Source organism: Peromyscus leucopus, chromosome 2 (genome assembly GCF_004664715.2).
Source record: "Peromyscus leucopus breed LL Stock chromosome 2, UCI_PerLeu_2.1, whole genome shotgun sequence".
Lineage (NCBI taxonomy): Eukaryota > Metazoa > Chordata > Mammalia > Rodentia > Cricetidae > Peromyscus > Peromyscus leucopus.
Window position 1 is genome coordinate 85,027,984 of NC_051064.1, and position 23,865 is coordinate 85,051,848.

Sequence of the window (23,865 nt, forward strand, 5' to 3'; positions counted from 1 at the left end):
CTAGATTTTCTTTGGCTCCCTTTCCAGAGCATCCCCATGGAGAGGTCCTACCTCTTATTCTTTTTTTTTTTTTTTTTTTTTAAACATGACCATAATAAAAGGAGACACCTACAAGATTAGTCACTTTACTAATATGAGCCTGGCTATATGTATCCTGTCCTTCTTCAATTATCAGCCGTGAAGACAACAGAGTTTGGATTATCCACATGTACAGATGTGACCCTTTCATTTCCTGTAACTTTAATAAACTCTTTGTTTTGTCTGGTAACTTTAAATGAGTGTATAAGTTGGGTGAGGTTTTAGCTCTCTTGTGGGTTAAACTTCCAGTATTTCCATTAACATTCCCTTCGACCCTATTCAAATTGGTTATTTGTCAATCCCTATTACATTCTCATTCTGGATAGGAGTCAAACATGGCAGCACTAGGGGTGAATTCCTTTTTTTAAATACGGCTTTCTGTCTGCCTCCCTGGATTAGAAAAGCCATACTATACTGTTCCACTCACGATCTTCACCTAAGATACCTTTCAGTTGGAGAATGTGGGACACAGAAAACATTTAAAAATCACTTGGAAGAAATAATATCAGGATGTTCCCTTTGTCTAGCCTATTTATATCACAGTAACCAGAAAGCAGGAGCCCAGAGAAGAACGAGGTAGGCAACAAGCATGAAGCAATGGAGTCCTACGTGTCTTGGAGAAAAACAGGCTTGGAGAGTCCAGTCATTAAGACCCAGCATCGCCGGCGCTCCAACCTTCCACCCAAACAGACTGATGGCACTTTGCCTGTAGTTGTCTGGCAGTGAGCCCTAATCCTTTAAGAGGTCAGGGATTAGGTTCCTGGATGGTTCTTCATTCCATTTATCACACTCCTTTGTTTTAACTTTGAAATGATTCTAAAGTTTTCCTCTCCTTCTCCCACCTTCTCCTTTTCAGACTTTACAGACACCTTAAACTACAGCTGTGGCTTTACAGCCACCTTATCTCCAAAGTACTCACATTATTCTTTGGAAATAGTTGTTGTCTTTAAGTTTTTATCTAGTACTTTATATTCCCTACCATTCCCCAGTTTTTAGTGAGCAGTGTTCATAATTAACTATTAGCCTCCCATGGTCCATACTCAAAAAGGACTTCTCATCAATTTAGTTTATGATAATCCTATTCAGATCCCACCAATGTTCAAAGGAACTTAAAATTTCTTACAAAAAAGTTTAGCCTTCACCTCAGCATTAACTGTGGGCAGCAAGGACTGTTGATGAGACAACTTCTTACCCTGTACTTCGCTTGTATTTTCCTTAATAGCTGGACTTCTGAGAAGAATTTAGAAAGATAAGCAATTGCTACATATTTCAGGAACAGCCTGCCTTTTGACTTAAATTGCTCCAAGAGTACAGTCTGCATATTCCTCTGCTGAAAACAAAATGGAGTTAAAGATAATTGTTATATCTGAGTAGCATATAAATCATATAGTCCAGATTATAAAGGAAAAATTGACAGCTACACATATGGTGGAAAGGAGTGTGCTATAGCTGTAATGGCATGCAGCATTGCTCAGATCTCAGGACTAGGTGACATCTGAAGAAATTTACTCAGAATTCCACTTTCCTAAAATAATCGTTCACTGACACAGGGAGATTAAGTTAGTTCTCACTCATCAAGCAGAGGAACTCATCAGCTCTCTGTTTTCTTGCTTTTTGAGACTTTCAGACTTAGGGTATTACTGGAACAGTTTAAATTATTTTAGAATCTATTCAATCACTCCTTATGTTTAGATATGTTGTATATAATAACATTCATGTGAAAATTCACACATGAAAAAATCCACTGGTAGTCATAGGCACTGGTTCCTTTTTCTAACTGCATCAGTGACTATAACTGCTAACTTTTAGTTAGCATGGTGGTTCTTTATCTAATATATCGATGAGGATTCTGGTTTGATAGTCTGAACTACTCACTTGTGGAAATAAAAGTGATTAATTTCGCAATGTCTGCTAATGGTGATGCTGGAAAGTGACCAATAATTAAAGAATTATGTCTTATTCTAAAAGAACATTTTGAAGAATTCGTCACATAGCCTACAGAATCTTTCTAAAAACTTTTAAGTTAGTTAGGATAAAAATTACTTTTTAAATATGTCTTCATGTAATTCGTAGAGATTGGAAAGAAACCTCATAGTGAGGACTGGCCAGAAGGCAAAGCAAACACTGAAAATAAATAGCAACACTAAGTGGGGATATGAAGCTCACCTCGAGGGTCACCTGAAGTGGTAAGAGGCACACCGACTTTAGAACAGCTCTCCTTCTCTGGAGAGCCGTTTATTCTTAGCAAATTAGAAGACAGAAAGAAAAAAAAGCAGAGATGTCTGTGTGACTGTCCTCGTTAAAGCCATGTTTCTAATAAAGATGTGGAAACCACTAACAGCACCTCCATCAAAAGTTCAGTGAATCCATGCAAGCGGCTTTTTATCAAACGGTGTAAAACAACCTGATTTCTGTGTCATGACAGATATAGGAATAAGTTAACATAACTGCTAAAAAGCACAATTTATGGAAAGCATGCCAGCCTTGTTAACATTGCCTACACCCAAACTTACTTCTACCCAGTCATGGCCAAAGGGCTTGGAAAGTTGTATAGCCCTTCTAGATTTCATTTACCATGTACACAGTTGGGGTGACTAATGAACTAAGTGAGCCTATGCTAAGTAAATTTCCTCTGCCAATTAAGTATATGTTACTAGTCTGATGCAAGCAGAGAGGATGCATCTGTGGGTAAACACCAACTATTACCAGATGTCTTTAAGGTTGTGGTAAAAAAAAAAAAAAAGTAACGATTAATGTTCCTGTTCTAGAGACTCTCGGAACTTTCTATTTTGGCAAACTGATGTACATGTGTATCATGTTAAAGCTGGATGTTAATGCAATAAAATAGAAACTTTATAAAGAAAATAATTTAAACAGTACCAATGACTATGTTTTTCACATATTATCTAAAAATAAGTTATGATAACTTGCAAAGAACATGCTGTCAGCTTATATATTTCCCTAAGGAATTTCTGTTAAAATCAGTCCTCCATTTTCATCATCTTATGAGAATTTCAGTATCTATCAATGTTTTGTACTTATAAATACAACTGAAATGCTCAATATACATACAATGTTTTCTTGCTCTTGGGCTTTAAGTGTCTTGCAGTAAAATGTCACAAAGTAATTGCATTTATGAACATACACATTCACTGACACAATTCTTTTCTTTTAATTGAAAATAGATTGTTTTATACAATCTGATTACAGTTTTCTCTTACCCTCCATGACTCTCCACCTATTCTCTCTCTCTCTGACTCTGTCTCTCTCTGTTTCTGTCTGTCTGTCTCTTTCTCTGTCTGTCTGTCTGTCTGTCTGCCTCTCTCTCTCTCTCTCTCTCTCTCTCTCTCTCTCTCTCTCTCTCTCTCTCTCACACACACACACACACACACACACACACACATGCACACACATTAGGACATAAGCAGGCATCTAAAATAATAAATTAATATAAAATGACATATCTCTTAGTGAGGATGGTATTTACTTAGAAGCTTCTGCATGGTTCTAAGGAAAGGGTTGTTTAACTTTATTTTCAGAATAGTTCCTGTAGCTTGATTTTGCATTGTCTTTTCACTTATGGTCTGTCATGTACAATGCAATACACATGATTTTATATGCTTTTCTTCTCTTCTATGAGTGTGTAGTTTGTTCAGGATGCCTATGGATTTCCTTTATCTTTGTTGTATTTCCTTCTAATTCTAAGCAAAATTATGCATAATTATAAATAAATATAACAATTGTATGCCATTGACCATTTTTATTCAGAAAGTTAAAATCACCTAGTCTAATCTCCTGTGTGTCCTACAACTTCAAAGTGTTGCTTTTGTATCATTTCCCATTTTTTAAGTTATGTTTCCCTTCTTTTCTGTTTTGAAGTATGGATTGGGATAAATGACATATTTAGGTTAAGATAAGCATATTATGTATCACCATTTTTTTGGTAACTTCTACCGTCTTGTGCATGCAGAATTAGTCAAAAGTAAAATGTTTCTTAGCACTGAACTCAGTTAGTAGCACTGTGACTCATGCCTGAATAAATCCTATTTAATGTAATTATTTGGGGGACAACATAACATAGCAGTACTGCCAGCAGCATGCCATTATGATACTGAGTATTTGTCCGACACAGTGAAAAGACCACAGAAATACAAAGAGGAGAAAAACTGTAATACTAAAAGACAATTAAGAGACCATTTACTTACATTTTAAAAGCTGATAAGAAATCTGTCTTCTGATTCAACTTTAGTTGGCAAATTGTATTGGCCAATTATATTGCTCTTTGTATACCTACAACTTAAAATTCAGAGAGCATTGACTTGCAGGGAGCCAATTCCTTTTAGAAAGTTGGTAAATTCACACATATGGAATGTGTGTGTGGGTGGGTGGGGGTAACAAGAAACACACACACACACACACACACACACACACACACACACACACACATACACACACCTGCACACATGCAGGAGGCCAACCCATCTAGACACACAGAATTTACAATAACAACATTGTCTTAAGTATTCTCTTATGTTAAAATCCATGCTGTACTCAATGTTCATCATACAGTTCATATTTAAAGATGTAGTGTGATTATAGAATGATTATACAACTCCAAGCATCACAACAATAAGAATTCCTACTTTATGTGTATTGGGTGAAATTTTGTTTTCCACAAAGAGTTAAAATGACATCATGAGAATGAAACAGAAATTTTTAATATCTTATGAAGCAAAAATAGAATTTATGTCAACTCTAAATATCTCGTACAAATTTGAACAAAATCATTCTGTAAGTGCTTCAGTTGCTAGAATTTTTGTTTCAATGTGCTAGAATTTTTTTTTTTTTTAGAAAATGTAGTTAAAGCTGTTCAAGTGAATACAGAAGAGTATGTGGGGTTCAACACTTAGCAGTTTTGTATGTTTGTCTTAATCAAGCTATTTAAACATGATGTACGTTATTTGCTTTGTATGTAAAACATGAGCCAAGATAGTTTCTGTACTTTTATTTTCTGCTATAAAAAGCAGTGTACGCAGTCCTTAGCAAAGCCTCAGGCACAGAGCACAAAGCCAACACATGCTGTTGCAGACTTTATAATGCCTTAAATGCAGTGCATGCTCAGTAGATTTTTGCTTTTGAAGCTTACTCTTTCCTTGTACTAGTGATAAGCAATAGGCCTCTCTGTATCCATGCTGGGTAGTGACAGTGAGCTAGAGCTTCCAGTAAGTAATATGATCAAAAATCATGTGTAAATGACCCAACTCTATAGTGTGAATGCTGTGTTGTGAAGCTATGGCATTTAGTAGTTACATGTAGTAAAGATACTTATGATTATTGGTATTTTCAACATAGAACTGGCTCATCAGTATGTTATCCAATTGCCATGTGAAGGAGATTTGGCTTATTATCACTAGAGTTAGTTTTGGGAGTTGTCAAGCCAGGGTCTCTCTATGTCACCTTTGTCTTCCCTGACAGGTCACTATGTTGAACAAGTTGCTCTTGAACTCAAGGCAATCTTCCTACCTCAACTTCCTGAGTGCTGGGATTGCAGCCCTGTGCACCTTGCCTGCTGCTGTTACTAACACAGATCTTACTCAGTAAATCAATGGAAAATAGATTTGAATATAACTGCAGTATCCACATCAGTGACACTAATTGATTTATGTGATCATGAGCAGCATTCATGTTATTTAGGTTTTAATTCTTTTTGTTCTGAATTCTTAGTACTTCACTCCTTATACTATCTTAGTGACTTTTATTTCGTCGTATACCATGTATGCATATGTGTGCATGACTCTGTGTGTGTGTGTGTGTGCGCGCGCTCGCGCACGCGCGCACAATGCCTGTATGTGTAAGGTCAGAGTAAAATCTTGGGTGTCATTCCTCAGGGGCCATATATTTTGTTTCTAGTTTCTAATTTCTGAAACAGAGCCCATAATTGGCTGGGAACTTACATAATTAGAAGGTTAGTTTGGCGAACTAGCCAATCTCAGGGATCTTCCTATGTCTGCCTTCTTAGTGCTGGAATTAGAATTGTGCCTGGCTCTCAGAACATGGGTGCTGAGAAATTAACTGAGGTCTCCATGTTTATACAGCCAATGTTTTACTGACTGAGCTATTTCCATACCTCTTTACATACCATTCTAATTTTAACCTATTTTCTCTGTATGATCCCAACCTTAAAGTCTCCCCCTCTTCTAACTAGTTTTAAGATTTTTGTCACCTTGATCCCAGCCATCTCTCACAAGTCAACTTGATTGACCAGTTTGATGGATCATCATCCCCTAAACTCCATCTCACCCCAATCCCCCTTTCTACTGGAAAGTCCCTACCCAGGAAGAATGTGTCTCCCAGCACCTGTACCATTTCAAATGAAGCTTTTCTGAGAGCTCTCACCAGCCAGCTCAGTTTCGAACATTTTAGAGACTATGAGCTCCACCTGTGCTACAGTGTGCTCACACCCAGAACCCTAGCAGCCTCATTCTCTACAGGCCCATTGATCTATGTGACTCCCATATCAGCACAAAGTCGTTGTTGCTGGCTGACTGCAACTGATGGAAATGGAAATTACATACTCTGCTAACGCAGGCTATATTACAGCTCAGTGATTTGAAATTTGAAAGTTGGTATTTCTTGTAAATACTAAATGGAAAGGGCAGTGGACTATTGTGTGGGTTCAGGTGCTTGTATGACCTGGTGTTAATTATCTAACCTGCCTGAGCTTCGTTCTTCATTACTGTAGCATTTGTAAGATTGCTCCACCTGTTTGAGCAGTGATCTTATTAGGATTGCTGTCAGGATTGAATTGCATGATGGTTATAAAAGCCCTTCACAAATAAAAGAGTATGTCACAATGCAATGTGGCTTGCTTCATTAGCAGCAGCTGTATTCCTCTGTCTCCATCTTGGTCTGGATGTCTATGTTCCCACCCCAAGCAAATACCCTTTCTTCAAGCTACAATATTTAAAATCTAAAACATAAGCAATGGTATTAGCCGCTTTCAGAAGGACTCTTAAAATATATTTTAAATTTTCACATTTGAGTCATGACAAGCCTTAAGTACTGTATTTGTTGAATTCTCTCTCTTTTAAATTGTGTCATGTCTCAAACACTCACTGTCTGGATGGATACTGGGCAGTCATAATGAAAGATTTTAGGAAATAAAAACCATTTGTCTACTTCAGCTGTTTTTTTGTTTTGTTGTTTTGTTTTTGTATTTTGTATCCTTTGCGCACTGCTTTTCAAGCTGGTTTATCATGTCTGGATAATCTGTGCTATAGCCATTTCAACTTTGAAATTACTGCAAAGAAGTAATTGATCCTCTGCTTCAATATTCCTGCTGTTTCATTAGCTCTCTTACAATTCGGGAGAAATCTATTTCTCACTGATGTTGAAAAAACATAACAAGGCCACAGCAGGGAGGCACTAGCTTCATTAAAGACCATTATTACAAAAGCAAAATGATCGAGGGCGAATTGTTTCTGGCCTTGTAGTCCTGGTCCTGCAGCCCACATTAATCTGTGCATTTGGACCCGCAGTCAGTTTGTTATCTGCTCTTTATCACTCACATCCTGTTGGCAGCCCCTGGTGGTGCGGGGCTTGTCAATCCACAATCCAGCGGATTTCTTCTTCTGTTGATTAAAAACAAGCTAAGCCTCTTTGGAAGTAAGGGCTAAAGTCTGTCAATATCTGAATTAATTTCTGCTTTTCAAAATATCAGAATGCTGGTTTCCAGCATGGGGGTGTCAGTATTATTTAAAGAGTGATTGAGCAGAGAAAGCATAGAAATTTTGACCCACTCAGGCTTCCATCTATCATGGGAGACTATAATAAGGGGCTGACAAAGAAGGATTTAAGATAGAGAATCAGTGATTGCTCTATTAATCTAGTTTAACTGATACTAAAATCTGACAGAGCGAATTACAAGTTGCGGGCAGTAACGCTTATCAATTCATTACTTCTTTCAAGGCTCTCCCATGCTTCCTTTCTGCCTTCAGCTTCTGGCAAAGGACAGCCTTTTACAGTTCAATTTCTCAGTTTATTTTTGACTGCTTTTAATTAAGTTTGATGGCCTGCTTCTGCACTACTGAAGTTATTGGAGTTGCAAAGCACTTTGCTGTTATAATGATAGCTCCCTTGATGTCTGTTCATTATTAACTGCTTTTCAAAAGTGCTGCTCTCAACTCTCATTTTATAAATATTTAAATAACTGTGAATTTCTACAACATAAATATCCATGTACAAAAGGCCAGGATTCTACTGCCTATTTAATCGGTTAGACAGAGTAAAGTAGAAATCTTTTTGGTACTGTCACCTGTGATGTTAACTGGGAATGTTCTCAGATCACCTCAGATAGAGGGCCTTAATCAAATAGCATCAGAAACTCAAAACTAATAATGACTGGATTGGTGACCTAAGAGTTGATGGCAGTCACATATGAATTAACTATAATAAACAGCTCAAAAAAAGAATGAATATTTTATATCAATAAATATTGAATTTTAAAAAGTATTTTAGGAAGTGGTTTTATCCTTGGTCTTAGAATAATGAACATTGAAAAGAAATTGGAGTCTGGGCTACAGTATTAGAACACACCTCAAAAAATTAAAATAAACACAGAAAGACTTTAAAAATTAGAGAAAAAAAATGTTTACACTCTAGGAGAAAATTCCAACAGAGAAATTGAGAATTAAAAGCTTCATAGTAAACCAAATCTATTCTAATAATCATAGGAATTAATGTTCTCTCTTCACCTATCCCTCTATAAAATGTATTTTTTGAAGAAAACAACCACAAAATCTACAAGGACACAGAGGCTGAAGAGCAGATATTAGGAAAAGAGAAATGGTGTTGTCAGTGGAGTTAATAGCAGTTTATGCTGTTCTGAGCATTGTCCTAACTCAGTAGCCAAAGTGCTCCTAACATGGTCTCTATTGTATAATACACAGGAGGCAGAGTCACCAAAACAGTAATAAACTGCCTGGGACTCACAAGTTCAATACAGGTTAAGACTAGGACTCAATTCCAGATAGCCTATGAGATTTCAGAGGTATTGTCTTGCTCATATAGTCTATGTCTATGAACTGGAGAAGTCTGAAAGTAGAAAAAACTGATGTATCTGAGTTGGCACACATGTCAGAGTCAGCAGGTCCCACACACATGTAGTGCACAGACCTGGGCACAGAAGAGCCATGTGCTTGAAGGCAGAAATAAAAATATGGTTCTATAAAGAGAAAATAATGACATTTTAATGTAGCTGATCTCTTTCCCTACATAGCATATATTCCATGTTTCAATCCTCTCTTCCCAGTGAAGCCTAAATAATTTATTCTGTATGGAAAATCTACCTGAAGAAAAAATGATATTTGGAGAAAAGCACAAAGTTGACTTACAGAATCAAGGGGCCTGTACTTTGCTTGATTCTGAGATCATCAGGAGTAACTGTGAGTAACTCTGAGTGATAATAATACTGGCAAAGGACTGTGGCTAAACAGGGGTCATCACAGATTCAAACAGGAAAAATGACCTCCTACCAACACTTAGGTGAGAAAATGTATGTGAATTATAAAAAAGCAAAAGAAGCCATTTAAACAGTTCCTAGGGACCAAATATATCATGATAAAAAATTAGGTGGGGGAACCACTTGAAAGAAAAGGGAGGATTTATTTTTGTTAAAAGTCTCAGAGGTGTGGGTCCATGGTCAGTTGCTGCATTGTTTCCAGGCCTATGAGCGTCTGGAATCCCAAGGACAAAAGGCTTGGAGCAGCAGAGCCTTTTAGTTCAGGGCAGCAGGAACACAGCATGTTGGCTCTCAAGAAGTTTGTCTTTCTTTAATTTTTATTACTCTAGATGGTGCCACACATAGTCAAACCATGTTTTCCCTCTTAGATAATTCTCTCAGGAAAAGTCCTCCAACCAACCCAGAAACACTTTATTAATCTAGGTGTGTTTGAATCCAATTGGGCTGACCATCAAAATCATCCTATCCAAAGAGCAATCTACTGGGTCCAAGCACTATTTAATAATAATGATGACAGACTATGACTGTTGTAGGAAACACAGTTAAAGGAGAGACATAGATTTTTTTCTCTGTAGGCAGAGAAAATAAACCATTCTCCAAAATCAACTTAGTTCTATACCAAGGTATATCATTATCAAGTCTTGTAGAATTCAACATGCTTCCTACAACAAAATAAGGATAAATAAGAGTCATCTACAAGTGAGAAGGCCATTTAGCGAGCATCAGGTGAAAACTTTCTTAACTGTTAGAGAAAATCGTTGGCAACCTTCCTTGAAGACCATTATGATAATATATGTGTACCTTTTCAGGTTTCACATTTCATAGGCATCTTGAAAAAGAGGTTGGGCAAATCCAGGAGACTGGATAAAGAACTAGGAAAGTATACAATCATGGATCAGATTCCTAGAAAGCCAAAAGAGAAGCAAGGAGCATGCGCAAGTCAGAATCAAAAGCAGAAGATGCTGCCCAGTGGATAAGATGTCCATTTTCCTTTCTGTGACAGAATTTGTGAAATTTCAAATGATCAGATATGTCCAGTGTAATCTCAAAATACCCAACAATAGGAGATGGACTGGCAATTTTTTTTTAACTTTAGGGACTGATATTTGCTGTTTCCACTTCAGATTACATATATACATGATTTTTGTTATGTATCGTGTTATTTAACTGTTAACAGGAACTTAAAAGAAATTAACACACAACCTACAAATTGATCACAAAGTGTTATACTATTGATCACTATTCAGTCACTGCTTGATTATTATGTAAAAATGTGAGACAACTGTTTTTATTACATGTGAGATAAAAGCATCTGCTCATTGGACAAAAAATTACATCTTTGTGTAAGAAGAAACCTACATATATTGACTGTGTATCTAGTTATGCTCTGGGCTCTCATTCAGCATCTCATCTCCAGCAGCTAGATCAGATGGCTCAACTACTGAGATTTTGATGTGTGAGGTCTAAAAGTATAATAAACAGCATTGAAGAGAGTCCTATATTAAATAAATACATGAATATTAGCTTACCTTGTATGATAATCCAAGCAGCACTGATTTTATAGTAATAATTTTAGAACAATTTTTCTTTTCTTAATATTGAGCAGATGAAGGAATGTTTCATCAGTTTCAAAAATTTCAATTCCAAGCACATAATATTGACCATATTCTTTAATATAAATTCTCTTTACCTTAAATTTCTTCCTTCTGTTTCTATCTGAGATTATCCCAATTCCCCTTCTTTAATTCTTGCCTTCTAATAGCTGTGTCTTCAAACAAATGTATCCTGAAAGCCATGTCTTTTTGTTGCTTCCGGCAGTTTGTTATATTATGTCAAATGAATGTCTGCAGGAAGGCCATTTAAATCTGTATACCAAGCCCCAACTCCTTCATTCAGTCTTAAACATCTCAATCTACTCCTAAAATGGATTATCAGTAAGGAAATGTGCTAACAGCCCAAGCCAAAATTAATTGAGTAAAGTGATAGTTGAAAACTGTAGGAATATTTCCAATTAACAGCATTTTCATTGTTTCTGAGAAGAGGCCCTACCACATTGTAGTCCATGTTGGCTTGGAGCTCTTGATATTATACAGTACCATAGATGTACCATAGTACAGCTTGGGGCATCATGCCTTGCTCTTACTGTGACCACAGTTATTATTAGTTCTTTTAGAATTTTCTGTAACCTGCTTTGATCATATTCATCCCTCCACCCTGAATTTTCTCAGATACACATTGTCTTTCTTGTCCAAATTTGAACTTTTAAAAAGACCATTAAGATCAATATGTGCTGCCCAAATTTTCTTGGGTTTGTGCAGCATGGTTAACTTACTATGGACTATACTCTCAAAAGTGTCTCCCCTAACTAGGCAGTGGTGGCACATGCCTTTAATCCCAGAACTCAGGAGGTAGAGGCAGGTAAATCTCTGTGAGTTTGAGGACAGGGTTATTTTTGTGCCCAACTTTCATGTAATTGCTGGTATTTGGTCAGGCTAGGGCTCACATATTTTTATGGGTACTGTCACCACTAATGAGAATTCATGTGCATGTCTCCTGCTATGGTAGTTTGAAAGAACATGGACCCCAAAGGGAATGACACTATTAGGAGGTGTGGCCTTGTTGGATGGAGGAAGTGTGTCACTGTGAGGGAGGGCCTTGAGGTCTCTTTTGCTCAAGCTTCTCTCAGTGAGACTGTCAGCTGACTTGCTGTTGCCTGCGAGATATAGCACTCTCAGCTCCAGCATGACATCTGTCTGCACAGGGCCATGCTATCCATCAGGATAATGGACTGAACCTCTGAAGCTCTAAGTTAGCCACTCCAATTAAATGTTTTCTTTTTAAGAGTTATCACAGTCATGGTGTCTCTTCACAGCAAGTGAGATACCTGCAGCGTCTAGAAGATATAGTTCTTTTAGTAACCCACTACCTCTGGTTCCTATACTCTTTTGGTCCTTTTCTAAAATGATATTGATTCCTGGGAGGAAGATGTGCAGTGTGTATGTTTCATTTACAGGGGAGGATTCTGTAGTCTTTTACTTACATCTTTTCCATTTGTGGGTCTCTGTCTTTATCAGCATCTACTGCAAAGAGAAGCATCTCAGATGAGGGCTGAGAGATGCAGTGATCAATGTGGTTTAAATAGGAATGGCCCCCATAGACTGATATATTTGAATGCTTGATTATTTGTGAGTGGTGCTGCTTAAGAGGGATTAGGGGGTGTGACCTTGTAAAAGTAGGTGTATCACTAGGGTGGGCTTTGGAGTTTCAAATGCTCAAGGCAGGCTCAGTGTCTCTCTTGCCTGCTGGCTGTGGATCTGGAGGGAGAACTCTCAACTACTCTCCAGCACCATATCTGTTTGCATCCTGCCATGTTTTCTACCATGGTGACAATGGACTAAACCTCCGAATTGTAAGCAAGCCCCAATTGCATGCTTTCCTTTATAAAAGTTGCTGTGGTCATGGTGTCTCGTCATGGCAATAGAATATTTACTAAGACAATGTGTAAAACAATGTCACTAGGAGTCAGTTTCAATAGTAGTAGGTTTTCTTCTATGGCCTATTATCTGTCTAGTTCTTGAGTGCCAAATTGTGCCAGATATAGCTTTCATCTTTCGTGGAGTAGAATTAAAGACAAATCAGAAAGTGGTTTTTTACTCCTCTTACATTCATGCCTGTAAGACACCAGTGGGCAGCTCACATATTATTGTAGCTTGTAGGTTTCATAGCTGCTTAGGACTGATTTTTCTCTCTTTCATAGTGCTATGAAAACTAGAAAATAGGGACAAAGCTCCTAGGTCAGTACTAGCTTAATTTCTACATGTTCTGTGACTTAAGTACATGTCTTCAGTAATAGGATCTTAGCATCAAGTTTTAGAAGATGACCAAGAGCAACAGCAAGTGCCTAAAACATTTGAGGTTCTATTAGGCTTTATAGGCCAACAACTCCAAAAGAACTAAGCATTCTTGGCAGTGGGATTTTTATTTGTTAGCCTGCCTCCAGTGTCTAGTAGGGTCAATTTTCCCTATTACAGGGTAATTCCACTTTTAATACTCTCTCTCTTTCAGTTTCTGTCTCGCTCTCTCTGTGTAAATTTCTATTATGTAGATATCTGTAGTTATTGTATTAAAAGTGTGAAAATGTTATGAAGTTTGATAAAGAAGTTGGTAAAAGTGCTTTGTGAAATCTAAGTTCTGTTTTTTGTTCAGAAAGGTAGAGCAAGTTCATGAATATTTATGCAATATAACCTTTGCATGTTAATCTACACCTTATTTAGCATTATGTATTCTTAAATTTAAATTTTTGTTTACTATAAATGGGAAAAAATGCTCCCTATAAAATACTGAGTTTAATTGTAATGCTTACAAAGGCTCCTGATTTATGACACTGGGATAATTTGTTGTAGAAAACTAAGACATTTCAGTGCTGTAAGAGAAAGGGATTCTTCATTTTATCTTACTTTGTATATCTTAGAAGTTGTTTTTACTTGTTCATTCTGTAACATTAAATCACACTGTGTCCTCCACAGATACAGTAAAAGTATTATACACTCAACCATTGTAAAATATCATGTATTTCCACACTTGGAAAAATTTTGTATAAAATTATTCCTACTGGACATTTTGTAAGGGTTTTGTCCAGTATATAAAGCACATGGATTACTGGAGGAGGCTCAAAAGAAAACAAAAAACTCCTTGGAATATAATTCAAGACCCAACAACAGGGACACGTGCTGCTCTTTTTCCACATTACACTTTCTTGCTTCCTTGCATTACAAATCCTCACTGTCTTTTCCTGTGTCATTTACATTGAAGTCATTATTTGTGAGCCTATTATTCCCTACATGGTCAGTGTCATTACTTAGCCCACACATCTACCCTGTTTGATTTATATCAAATGCAGCTTTCTTCCACAACCTTCTCAGTTGCTCATCACATTCAAGTTCAATGAGGAAAACAACTGACACACCATCTCATTTTGTCTCTTAGCACTTAAAACCAAGATAGTTACTTCAGATTATGTGTATGTGTTATGTAATACATTACTAGTATCTTTATATATGCTGTGTTTGCTATCATGAGTGATAAATTATTTAAAACATTTTATTGATATCCGTATTTTCCACAGATCTAGTGGTGCACAATGTACATAGTAGGTCCTAGTATATTTTTTAAGACGTTTGTTTTTACTTTTAATGAAATCTGTGGATATGTGCCTGTGTGGGAATATGTGCATGAGAATGCAAGAACCCATGGAATCCAGAGGAGAATATTAGATTCCCTGGATCTGGAGTTACAGGTAGTTATGATCCATTTGACAGGGCTGCTGAGATCCAAACCTGGGTCATCTGCAAGAGCAGCAAGTGCTCTTACATCCTGAGCCATATCTCCAGGTTATAGTAGGTTTTAATAGATTGCATATTTTATTAGCTATTGAAAAGCCTCTTGTAAGTCATTCTCATTTTATCCCCAGGAGATTTTTCTGACCATTTATATTTTCTCTATGTGAGTAAAGGACACAGGAAACCCCATCTGAGTTTTGGTTACTAGAACATAATTCACCATAATGGCATTACATGTTACTTGGAAAGCTAAGTGTTTTGAATATGACCAATAGATTAACCTTAATTTATTCTACATGTATGTTCTTGAATGACTGTCAACACCCACTGTGTGAAAAAATCTCACATCATCATATGATTTTTCAATATTTTGCTATACTAAGCAAAATATTTATATCAAGAAATATAATTCCAAGCTAAAGCTTACTGTTACTACAATTGTTGTCAACAATGAATAATCTTCACTGCTACATATTAACTGTAGCTGAAATTTGAGATCATGGGGTGATTAATATGTGTCTGGCATTAATTTCAGATCAATGAGTCAATTCCATCTTAACATTCTGTGCCTTTAATTTTCAGATCACAAGTATTTTGTGAGTGGATTTTATGAAAATGAATTACTTTATGTCAATTTCCTGGGGCTTTCTGTAGCAATGAATTCCTTTTTCTAAAAGGAGAGAGACATCTTATGAACCATTGATCCTGGCTTACTTAATGGGCAGCCCATGTACATTAAGTGAGAAGGAGGAAAATGTCTCCATAAACACCTTTCTGAAGGGGCTTTACACTACAGGAATGAAAACAAGGGCATATAATGCTATAAAATGGGGAAAAAGAGAGAAAGAAATGAAAACGTAGAGAATCCTCTGTCTCCTAACCTCATTAGAACAGATAATAACTAAATTCTATTTTACTTTTGAGGCAAAGTCTTATTATGTAGCCCTGTCTGGCCAGGAACTTGCTGTGTATAAGTGTGATGAACATGGTCTACTTATATCTCTTCAGATGTATGCAGTGGAGAGGATGTGAGTTGGTTTGAATTTCAGTCTGGCTATCTCTTGTACTCCATCGATTCAATATAATGCGGGTAAGAATTTTATAGGGGACACAAATTTGGTAGAAAGTTTTCATGTTCAAAATCCTCATCAATAGGGACTGAAGAACAGTCCTGAAGAAATAAAACAACACAAGATGTTCTGTGATGGGAAGCATAGCTACAAGAATACCCAGGGTTAAAGAGTTAAAGGCAAGGAATCCCGAATAAGTCTTCCTAAGAACAAACACATGCACTGAAGAGAACATTTTATTTTTTAAAGAGATCAGGAACGAAGAAGAAGAAAAGAAAAGAAAGAAAGAGGAGGAAAGCTGAAGATACTTGTGATTTGTTAATCTTGAGGTAACACAAAACTCAAGTTTGGTTAGGGTTTTGGATTTGAGAATATGGAATCATTTGGTAAAAGAACAAAATGTGCAATGTAATTTGTAAAATACACAGTGTACACTTCTGAATTTAAGTCAAACATAGACTATAGACAAGAGATAAACAGTAAGATTCTGAAGGGTAGAGGGACCTAGACAGCATTGCCCATGGGAAAGACAGGAATGTAGGCATGTGAGAGAGCTAACTACATTACATTTAGTAATGTCTATCTATGATAATACAGAGGAATGTACACCTGATGTGCCACAATGGAATAAAAAGAAACACAGAAAAACATGCCAACAAAACACAAGTAAACTTTGGAAATTTGATAAGCAACATAGTCAATACTATGATTATTTTTCTTAATAACATAGCAAGAGTTAAATCATACACATGTATGTTGAAATATGATGATGAAACATTTTGAAAATATCTTACATTCTGAGAGCTTGGAGCTTTTGCCAGACCTTACAGATAAAGTTAATAATACACATTTAGGTCACTTGAAGCTTAAGACTCCTATCCCATTTGCACTTATCCTATTTGTTTAACCTGTCTTTAAGAGAACAATGCAAAAACCAGCCTTAAATTCATTGGATTTCCCATGTAATCAGCTCTTACAACTTAAGCTAAAGCATAGCTGTAATCTTAAATTATGCACTCTTCCATGCTCCCGTTCCAAGGTTAATGCAGTGTGTTCTGATAATTTGCTGAAAACAGCAACTGTAGGGTGAAACCCTTATTTAAGAAACCTTAAAAAAATGAACTTCCAACACAGTTGTTAAATGCAACATACAGGTATTGCTTGATAAACAATGATGTTAGAGTCCAGTGATATGTGGGTCAGTTGGAGTCATTAATTTAACCCCTTGTAAATCTCTGTTAAAGATTTCCATAAAGTAACTTTGACATGTGATGCTTTCTTGGCTTTTCAATAAATGCAAAGTAAAGCCTTTTGTTAGGGACAGACATACTCAAAAGTTACACCAGGCAGACAGACAGACAGAAAGTCACACACACACACACACACACACACACACACACACACACACACACACAGAGAGAGAGAGAGAGAGAGAGAGAGAGAGAGAGAGAGAGAGAGAGAGAGAGAGAGAGAGAGAGACTCATAAGACAGCCTCCAGGCAGGCACAGGTTCAAACTTGTACAACACACAGACTTGGAGATGGAAAACACAGAAAAAGTGAAGTAGAGAATTCAAATTTGGGCAGCACCTACACATCATTGGTGACCCTAAGTTTATTAATAATGTCTTTCAACTGACAGCATTTTGATACTTTGTGTGGGAAATCTTTAATATGTTTAACCCATGCAGTGAAAAATATTATTTAACACATGGAATGAAATACTTTATATAAGCTTAAAATATATATTAATATTCAAATTTATACAACAGCTACCACTTATTCTATAAGTTCCCACAAAACAACAAGTGTACAATATATGTGGGCATTATGTAGATATCACCCATGTTCAATTCAATATTTGTAGAATTTACACAATAACTAGATAGCAACTCTTGCTATCACAAAATAGGTTATTTTTTCATATTACAAAATAACATGGACTGTATATTGATTTCATATACAAATATGTCATGTTGGTACAATTCTTGGAAATCTTTTTCGTGTCTCTGGAAATTAAATTCACTCTTTTCATTATGAATAAGCTTCACATTGTATTTTCTAAAGAAAGAAGCCCTTTGATTTTAGAAAAATATAGATTAGAAAACAAAAAGTTAATCAATATATTAATTATGTATATAATCACATTATATATTACTACATATAATCATATATCACTCTACTACACATCATAAAGTATAATCATAATATATATAAATATATATATACAATTATATCATATATATGGCATTAAATCAATTTACCATGCTGACTTTTTTGCCACTCTTTTCATACATGGAAAATATTGAAATTCTTGTTTTTCTCCTTTATTAAGTGCCTTCTTCTTCTCATTGTGGAAACAATCTTTGAAGGCATGTGTTTTTAATAGTGTTATATATATATATATATATATATATATATATATATATATATATATATATCTACTACAGAAAAACACCTTCTATAAGATCTATGTGATCATACTTGAGATTTTCATAATTTTCAATGCCATTAAAACAGACAAACACCCTATCATTTAAATCTTATTTTTATATCCCTAATTATTGCTCATAGAATTGCTGTGTCAGAAGAGAGAGGCATTAAGATACATAGCCTTGATGCAGGGGGAAGGGCTTGGACCTGCCTCAGGTGAGTGTACCAGGCTTTGCTGACTCCCCATGGGCCTTACCTTTTCAGAGGAGGGGATGGAGGGTAGGTGGGTTGTGGGGGAAGAGTGAGTGAGGAGGGAGCAGGAGGAGGGATGAAAGGGAGATCTGTGGTTAGAATGTGAAATGAATAAAAAAAATCTTCATAAAGAAAACAGACAAATAACAAAAGATACTTGATAACAGACCAAATGCTTACTGTGTACTTTTTATTTTCCATAGCCCTGTCCCTAGTATACTTCATTGTCTTTTTTCTTTTCTTTACCCTTAAAAATGTCTAAAGCTGGGAATCAATGGGAATTACACACAAAACACAAGGGTTTTGAAGACTGTTACATAGGTTTTTACAAAGTATATAATGTTTTTAATGAAGTTGTTAATATCAGTCTTCCCTTTCCTACCTCAATAGTCTGTGGTTCTAGCTCATGAAAGGCTCATTCTGACACTTTTCTACAATCATATATTTTAGCTAAGCTAACCATGTATTTAAGCTAATTATATCTAGCTAATGATTAAATGTTTCAGAGTTCAGAACTTTTGTAATTTTAAAATCAGAAAGGAGTCTTTTGAGTCATTCAGCAATTTGCCTGTTTGAATTGTCTATCCCGTGAGTGATAAAATTTGTTGTCTCTGTGGTAATTCAGCCTTATAGCATCTGTTGTTAAGAAGACTGGTGTGGAGATAAGGAACATTGCTAGAAACTGCCACCCCTAGTCCTCACCTCTGTGGGTATGTGATCATAACCTTTCCTTGTTGCTCAGGCATTTTGACTCTTGCTTTAAAATTAAATCTATGTATTCTACAAATCCTGTCATTTCAAGTTATAAGGGAAAAGCATGCATTAATTTTAGATACATTATAAGATTATAAAATGATAATTCTTTGTTTTTTGAGAGAGTTTTTTAACTATTATTCTTCCTTCAAACATTACACCCCAACCTCAGATTTATCTTCCTCCATTTCTCTAAGCTACCTCCCCTCTTCCTCAGATAAACTCTTCCTCTGTTTCCCTTAACAAAAAAAGAAAGAAAAAAAAAGAAAAGAAAGAACAGGCCACTCAGGAATATCCACTAAACATGGCCTAACATGATACAATAAGACTGGGCACAAAAGCTCATATCGTGGCAACCCAGTAGGAGGATAAGGGTCTCAAGTGCAGGCAAAAGAATCATAGATGCCCTGAACTCCTGATGAGAAACAAAATATTTATATTTTAATGTTTAAAATGTGCTTGTGAAACTTCAGTATGAATTCTGTAGAATAAAGATAGAGAGAAGCAACACTGAATCATGGAGACATGGCCATATTCAACACACTCAACTCACCTGGAGCCAAAGCCCATGATGTCCCTCAGCATTAGGGCCAGCATCCTGACAGGCGCATCACTGGGGTTCCACAGGCCAGGAACTGCTTGCTTTTTATTTTAAGCTGGAACAAAATATAATGTTAGTCACCTTTTTATTTCCTTTCAAACTTAATAAAATACTCATTATGTTATTTTTCCTGTCATATGAGATGTTCATTTATCAGAATATTCAACACAAAGGGAACAGTGTAAACTCTTGACCTCTATAATTTACAACTCAATGGTTAATACTGTGCCTGTGTCAAGGGACCATATATATTTTATCTTCTATAAAATGACTCTTGTAAAAATTATTACTTCAGTGCAATCATTCATATCCATTTGGTTTAAGTAATTGGTATGCTAATTCAAGAAACCATTTTATATGCATTGTCTTTAAAGACTATAAATGCAAATATATTTTAAACCTCAAAAGAAGCAAGTTTTAAAAATATCATTTATACTTTTGCTATGGAAAGAAATATTAATGATACATATGATATTGTAATGTAATTCCTACAGACTTGTGTCTCTCCTACCCCATGTACCTCATCATGAGAGATACTGAGAAGACTACTATCTCATCAAATGTGCCAGGATGTGGCTGTTGTGAAACTTGTGATGAGCACATGAGGAGATTATACGAAATGCAAAACCTTTAGAAGGCAGTAGCACATCTGAAGGCACACACATCTCAAGTGCCATCACAGTGAGGAACACTGAACACACATCAGAGAAGCAGTAACACATCTGATTTTCCAGAGTGGTTTTTTGTTTGTTTGTTTTTAAATATTTGCCCTCTTCTTGCATTTGTCTCTGATTCTGTGACTTGCTGATATCACTGATGTTCACTGTCTTCCTACATGCTAAAATACACTCCTGAATGATTCACTTACAACATTTTCTTATCACATGATGACTGATTTGACACAATTTGGTTGTCTGTGTTACTACCTGATTCTGATACTACTTTCTGGAATAGAATAATAGAATTCCACATATCTCTACGTGCATTCCCTACTTCAAACACTGCCCTCTGGTGGCCATCTAGGGATCTATTTCTTTTTTGGATTTTGTGAAGTGTGATATCTTTAGAAAGAACTACTTGATTTATTAAACTCCACTTCAAAATAGACTATTGTTATACTCTTCTGTCTCTCTTTTGTAATGCACGGATTTTTTTTTGGTTCTTTTTCTCTCTGTTTCTCTCTGTCTCTCTCTCTTTTGAATCGTTCTTTAACCTTCTCTCATCCCTTAAGTTTTTTCTGTTCCTGTGTTCCTGCCATGGTAGAATTCTATCAATTTCCACTTAGACAATGACAATAATGTTGGCACATTGATTCACTGTTATATAAAAGCAAAAGGCACATTCAAATTAAGATAATTTACTGAGAGTCTATTAAAGATCCTGCTTACACAAATATGGCTGTGTGAGGGACATGGCCCCTGTGGACTGCCCCTGCCCAGGCTGCATGGGGCAGTAGGGAAGGAGTAACTGCTATCCTAGAATCATGCATAATGTCTATAGGGACATTCTGAAGTGGAGCAGTGGCCTTCGACCTAGGGTAACAGGTAGCACAAGATGGCAAGGCAATGGGAGCCCTATCATAAAACACAATCTTAACCCTTCCAACAAGTTTCTTGTGAGACAACACACTGAGGCCCAAGTGCCAGAGAGGTCGGGAGGTTGCTGATGAGGTCCATGGGTACTAGCATCTGGGTTAGGAAAGAACATCAAAAGGACGGAAAATGAAATGAGAGAGAGCCAGCAACATTTCTATGCATGCTGAAGTGAAGAAGAAAACAATCAAAAGCAGATCTAGGTTTCCTTTCTGAAGTAAAAGTGTGACCTAACAAACTGACAAAATTTTATAGTTCTCTGAATGATCACCTGCATAATGGAAATGATAATACATGCTTCTGAACTTCCTCCAGTGAGAACGGCAGACACCTCCAAGCACACACTATTAACCGTTTCGCTACATTAGTACTAGTGGCAGAGTGCCCCCCTCAAATGAGCAGATACAGAAAGCTTTAGAATACTGAACTCTATAATGTTTTCCATAAACCATGCATTTGCTAACTTTCATTTCCATGAGTTTTCCCTCTGCTAAGGATGATTCATGTCCTGTCATCTCTCGTACACTTTCCTAGAAAGCTCTCACTGTATAGAAATGAAGCCATAATGGATCAGTTGTTCATCTCATTCTTTCAACAATACACCAGACAACACTAGGTTAAGGAAGGAAGGTTTGTCTGAGATCAGTAGACCCATAGTCACATCAGGACTCACAGTCTGTTCAGTCCAACTCCAGAAGTCCCCATAGTCATTAATAGTCCCCAAACTGTTTAAAAGTGCAAAATCCAAGGCTCATTTAAGTCTCAAGAAATCCCTCAACTGTATAACCAAAATGTTACATAATTTCAATACACAGTGGTCCAGAGTAAGCATTCTCTTTCCAGTACTGAGGGATGGTGAGATCAGGGGGAAAAATGGATCAACACAATATCCGTACCCTGCAAGGCAAATATGCAATTCTTCAACTCTGTGTCACACATGAGAAGTTCATGATAGACTCATTTGGGCTCTGAGGGGCTAAGGTAGCCTGGCCTCTCTGGTTGAACTGTCTGTAGCACATTTGGCTTATGTCCTGGGCCAACCTCACTGTATTTCCTCAATATCATGGGGTCTCCATTACAATATAGGATCTTCACCACAGCTTTATTCAAAAGCCTCTGAGTACATCTTTGTCTAGACGCCAATGCTGCTGCTCACTGCCTGGCTTCAGCTCCCTGGACTGAGCTGCATCAACTTCTATGTGATAAGCTTAGAAGACTCTTTTTAGCAGTTGATTTTGAGGAGCAGGGAAACTGTTCAATGGCAATTTTAGTTTAGGCTCTCTCCTTTCTCAATAATTAAAATTGTCATAAGATGGAATGTTGGGTGGGTGGAGTCTTGCAAACCACAGGGACTCTCTTTAACAGGCACTAAACTACCTAACAATTACAGATGTTTAAATGTCTGCATTCTCCTTATCCTAAACTGTTTATTTTCTCACTGTTCCTTGCAAACCACATTTTTCTTATCTTTCTGCTCTCTTTTTGCAGTGACAACTGTAGATATGGATGAGAGCAGCAAGCAGCAACCACAGCACACCTTGAATACTGTGATGTTTTGGAAGTTTCACATCAATAAAATCAACTCACTGGCTTTAAATTCAGCCCCACTCAAACTTTTAAGACATGGGCAAGGCACACTAAATGCTTTGCATGGCTATCACACAATTTTTTTTTTTCAGTCCAGGACCTGATGAAGTCTCTGCTTTCCTCTGAAAGCTTTTAACCCAAGTCTCCACTGCCACGTTTCTCTAAGCATTTTTTTTATATTTTAAATATCCCACCCTGATGGTCCAATAAGCTCTGCTAATAGCACTCTAAGATGTCTGTGGCTCAAAGTTTCAAAGTCTTCGATGACGTCATATGGTGCCTATGGCAGTCTCCTCTGAGACTGAAATACTGTATCCCACAAGGAGGCACTCTAAGCCAGAAGGTGAACACTCAAAATAGCTTTAGGAAGTCCCTGAACCTGACCTAGTAGATAAGGCTACTTCCTTCCTGGAGCAAACAACAAAGGTTTTTGAGAACCACTACCAGGCAAGCCAACCTGCAAAGAAGATACGGAGACGGTCCAGCAGAGCTTCTGGGAAGAGGTTCAGACCAATTGAGTCACTTAGAAAGGACAGTCTCTGTTTTGCGGAGCTGCCTGCCAGCCATGCATCCTGCCTCCAGTTCCCCAACTTTTGTGAGCTGTCATATGAGTGGTGTGGTGGGCTTTGGTGATACTCCTGT

At 36.8% G+C, this 23,865-nt stretch overlaps 1 protein-coding gene across 48 annotated transcripts in view; it reads right to left on the reverse strand.

Moving 5' to 3' along the window:
• The window catches only part of Ptprd (protein tyrosine phosphatase receptor type D), a 2,272,674-nt gene that overhangs the window by 1,558,616 nt on the left and 690,193 nt on the right, over window positions 1–23,865 (reverse strand). For all 48 annotated transcript variants that reach the window (XM_037203364.1, XM_037203377.1, XM_037203376.1 and 45 more), the window contains one exon: window positions 19,997–20,099. The gene's annotated coding sequence lies outside the window, so the exon portion shown is untranslated. The remainder of the gene's footprint in view (window positions 1–19,996; window positions 20,100–23,865) is intronic.